Below are 5,053 nucleotides of genomic sequence, written 5' to 3'. Positions count from 1 at the left end.
GCAGTTGCTATCCCGGTCACAGATCTGAAGCCTTTCTTGCGTAAGAAACTGCGACAACACTGGCAACGCATGTGGAACGCAGAAATAAACAATAAACTGCACGTTATAAAGCCACAGCTAGGTTTTTGGCCCTTCCCATCAAAATCACGGCGAACAGATGTCCTATTTTGCCGCCTCAGAATAGGGCACACATTTGGTACACACAATTTTCTTCTTACTGGAAACGAACCGCCAACCTGTGGTCGATGCGGTGAGAGGCTGACCGTCCTCCACGTCCTCTTGGAGTGTCGCGAAGCCGAACCTGAAAGAAAGAAGCATTTTCCTCTTGCATATCGTCATCGCATACCTCTTCACCCAGCAATGTTTCTTGGAAAGGAACCGCTTTTTAACACCAAGGCAGTCCTCGACTTCTTAAAGGATGTAGTTCTACACGTTATAAGCCCAATAAATTCGTAGAGCATCCTCGCTCCAGAGGATGCTGCTGCGATAATTGTTCTGAATAGCACATGCCTCCAGTCCCTTGTGTTTTCAAGGGTCATATGGAGGCAGTAGTGCTCTAGCATTTCTTATAATCTGCTATATTTTACCTATCGTACAATTCTTTTTAAATGCACCTAAATGTTCATAGTACAAGTCATACGTCATCGCCATAATTTTATTATACAGATTTTACGCACTTTATTGCGTATATTTTAAGGCCCCTTTACAGCCACGTCACACCAACCTCATAGTAATCATAAGTACATTGCAAACCCATTAGCACAGACATGGCGCTCTTTGGCCATACCTGGCCCTTGCGCCAAAAAAACCCCATACATCATCATCATCATCAACGTGTAATGTATGAGACTCTTACCGACGTTATTGGCACTATGATGTGAACTTAGTTTTGTCGTCACAGTTGTTAATTGGTCAAAAACTACTCAAAAGTATTTGATTCTGTTCACTTCTGCCACTAATATAATTTGAGTTCTGTTCAATCTCACAAACTACTGTTTGCACACCCCTAGTCACGACAAAGTGGACAATTTTACGGTCAGATAATAGTTGTCCTGAACCAGCTTGTCAAGGAGTTTGACATCATTTGCCTTGTCTAATAATTGTTTAGGGTTGAAGTAGCAGTGGATCACACTCTTAAAAAACCGAAGACACTGGTTAGCGAGTTATTAAAACCTTTGCAATTGCAACATCCCCAAAACAAAAAAGTCATGAGCCATTCCACTCTGTGAAGGCTGGTGCCGAGCAGAGTTGTTTGTACACGACACAGCATTGACACAGAATTTTGAAGAAAAGTACAAACTCATTTATCGTGAGCTTTATATATATATATATTCACGTGGACGATGGAACTGCTGCCCCGAGGGTCTGAAGGAAACTAGACGCACATTACGTTTCGATGGCACTGGCACCACGGGAGAGGGTAAGGAAAAGAGAGTAGACACGCAAGCGCTTGGAACGTCGACAAAAAGAGGGCAATTCAAACGTACACATCGCCAATGCAGGTCAAAGTGTATCTGTTCTTATGAGCTTAATATCTGACAGGGGTTCTACATGGAACCAAGATATTAAACTTATTTTTGCAAGTTGCCGAAGTGCTTGAAGCCTGCTGCACCTCCACTGTGGGTCGTCCTGGCATTGCACTATCTCGAAATTGGCCTATGGTTTTTCCACACACAGAACCAAACAAAAATGCACGAAACCCTAAACATAAACCGCTTCACTGCAAAAAAAAATTGCTTTGGAATACACAATGCGTAGCTAACGTACTGGAAGGGATTTTTTTGTCATTGTAAAATTCAATAATCAAAATAACATTTAATAATTAACACGTCCATCACATTGAGTGGAAATACATCAGAATTTCATTCTAAAGTTCTGTCCAAGATGGCAGCAAAACATAATCAAATCAGTGAAATGAGTTTCGGAGGAATTCTGAAAGGTGGAGCAAGCCTCAGTACAGGAATACTTTTCATTCACCGAAGAGTAGTACAAAGCAAGCAAACCAATACCGGCTTCTTGGAACGCTTTGCAATTCCTAGTCTGGCCATCAATCCTCAGATCAACACCTTTCTGGAGCAGTTGGCCTCTCAAGAATATGAGCAAATAAATAAGTTCCATTGGAAACATCTCGCCTGCTCCCTACTTTGCAGGTATATTTAGTTCGCTATGCTAATGCTATCAAGAAACACTTTTGAAACAATTGCAAAATTATGACAACAAATTTTAGCTTCTCCATGCTTTTGTCTTGTGGCATTACTTGAATGCTTTGGTGATCACCTTCTGTGGCTACAGGGTAACAGCTTTAGTTGTTTCTTCTATTTGCAAATGGTGTGCAGTTTAGTGCTTGCTTTGTAGTCTTCTGCATATTTCTCCCTTCTGCCATTTACAGGTACCTTGCTCATGGCTCCACCATGTCGATCATCGCTAAATCAAACCGCATCTCTGACGCCACAGCCACCCTAGTAATTAGGCAAACCTGCCAGGCCTTACGCCAGGTTCTGGAGCCTATGTCTCTAGCCATGCCAACTACAGCCCAATGGAAGAAGGTAACCATGGATTTTGAGGCACTGTTGCAATTCCCAAATTGCATTGGTGCAGTTGATGGAAAGCATGTTTACATAGAAGCTCGAGCGCACTCAGGTTCCATTTTTCATAACTATATATATACAACGGACGTTTTAACATCACCCTCCTTGCTGTGTGTGATGCCAGGTATCGCTTAACGATGGTGGACATTGGCGAGTTTGGACCGCGCGGCGATGCAGGCCTGTTTAGTGAATGCCAACTAGGAATGAAACCGCAAGCCGGACTACTAAACATTCCCCCACAAAGCAAGGTACCAGGTTCTTCAGTGAACTTGCCCCACGTATTTGTTGGTGATGAGGCATTTCCTTTAATGGAAAACCTCATGCGGCCGTTCCCTGGTTCCAGCATTGATGCTGAGCGCAGGGTATTTAACTACAGGTTGAGTCGAGCTAGGCGCACCATCGAAAACATCTTTGGCATTCTTGCAAACAGGTGGAGAATTCTCCGTCAAGATATCCGAGCGGCTGTAGAAACTGTAGATCACATTGTGTGGGCTACAGTACTTCTACACTACTACCTTAGGACTCTTGATTTGCAAGGCTCCGATAGCTTTAAGTGCTGTTCCGACAGCGATGTCGGTAGAATTAGTCCGAACGGTCAGTTGATTCCTGGCAGATGGAGATCAGATGCTCCGTCTACTGGAGGGCTGCCCGAGAACATCCAATTTTCTGGAAGTCTCAATGGCAGCGTCCGAGTGAAGGCAGTGCGAGAAGCCTTCAAAGCGTGCTTTCAGTCTTCTGAAGGGCGTGTGCCATGGCAAGAAAAGGTGCTGCATGTAGGCTTGTGAAAGTGTGCAGCCTTCCCACTGTGCTTCCAATTGCTAATACTCAAGTGGTCCTTATGGCGCTCGAGCTGCTCGTTTGTATGAGAAAAATCTTCGAAATTTACTTGTCCCTTAATAACACTCCAAGAACAATGGAGGGGAAGCCTTCCAGCACTTTCTGGTTGCCTTGGCACAGGAATGCGTTGCCTGGTACAATTCAGTTATCGTCATGTTGTTTTCGAAGGCCCATATGCAGCGTGATGCAAAGCCAAAATTGATGCCGTTCGGTACTCTTTGGATTTTGCTACCTTGCGCAGCATATTGTGCCTGTGTTGTGCGGCCTGTCGTCAAGCCACTGCTTGCATCAGAATGCCTGGTGAAGCTGTCGAGCCACACCTCTGCTGTGTACACAGCGCATTTCATGTTTAGGAAATTAACAGCGCTAAACAGAAAAGGAAAACAAGAACACGACACTGGCGCTCACTCACAGCTGAAGTCTATTTTGATATACACAGGCCAACATGTCAACAGCTAAGTGACTGTACAAGCGCATTAGGCGTCCTCCTGGTCACTTGTCGAAATACGTGTGGAAAGAAATCAGTGTGTCATAGCATAAAAAATACACAAGGCCAATAAATGATTTTCCTATGAAACTTAATAGCAGTACTTCGTGAAACACTTTCTTTCAAATATCCCAATTCTTTTTTTACTAAGAGTGACAGGCGGCTTACTAATGTACATTTCCCATTCCCTATCAATATGAAAAGCTTCCATAGTCTCCCTTGTGGTTCGGTATTTACGCCTGAACAAAGAGTTCTTTTCCGTTAACACTTGGCACCCACACTCTCTACAACGTAAAGGCAATTGCAAAGCCCCTGTATCTTTCATAGACAGGTGCGCATTCAATCTAATGTTCACACAGCGGCTGGTCTGGCCCACATAAACCTTCCCGCATGACAGCGTCAACCTTTACGCAACAGAAGATTTACATGTAACGTATATATTTTTTAAATTCTTGCAACAGAAGCTGCATTCCTTGCCATGGGCCAATAATTTTTTTTTGCAACCGCGAACAGAATTCTAGCAAATTTCTTCGACGCACACATGACCACACGCCCCCCATAGCTACTAGCCACTTTCTTCAAGCAATGCGAAAAATTGTGCAAATATGGCACCACCACCGGTCTTTCTTCATTGCGCGCAGAATCCTTTGATTTTTCCTTACCTTATAAGTACCCTTTACCTACTTAATAAGGTTACGACACGCCCTCAATATTTCCCTTTCAGAATAACCAGCGTTCTGTAATCTCTGAATCTGGCCAAGGAAACTCTACGTCAACGAATGCTCACATGTCTTCTGTAACACCGCACGCAGCGCTGCTCAAACAATACCGGTTTTTGCTATATTAGAGTGTCCTGAAGCAAAATTTAAATCGCCTTTGCCAAACGAGGCTTATATATCCAACACACATGGTCCTCCCAAAACCTTGTTCTAATATCCAGGAATTAAAGCTCATCTTTGGGAGGCAACTCAAAAGTAAATTTTAAACCTTCACCGCGCTCCCGAAAAAAAACTTTAAGAAACCAGTTACTTAACTATTTAGGTTAATTCTGTGATGATCAAGAAATCAAGGTACCTAAAAACATTAGGGGCCAAACTTCCTAAATTATCAACTCGACTAAGGAAAATATGGCTTAAGGCTG

General features: G+C 43.4%; 1 pseudogene; it reads left to right on the top strand.

Annotated features, from left to right (window-relative positions):
* The first annotated feature begins 1,487 nt into the window (after positions 1-1,487).
* LOC142568193 (U2 spliceosomal RNA) lies at positions 1,488-1,665 on the top strand (annotated as a pseudogene).
* Positions 1,666-5,053: the final 3,388 nt, after the last annotated feature.

The sequence above is a fragment of the Dermacentor variabilis genome, unplaced genomic scaffold (genome assembly GCF_050947875.1).
Source record: "Dermacentor variabilis isolate Ectoservices unplaced genomic scaffold, ASM5094787v1 scaffold_17, whole genome shotgun sequence".
Classification (NCBI taxonomy): domain Eukaryota; kingdom Metazoa; phylum Arthropoda; class Arachnida; order Ixodida; family Ixodidae; genus Dermacentor; species Dermacentor variabilis.
Note: the sequence above shows the minus strand (reverse complement) of the source record. Positions and strands in the feature narration are given on the sequence as shown.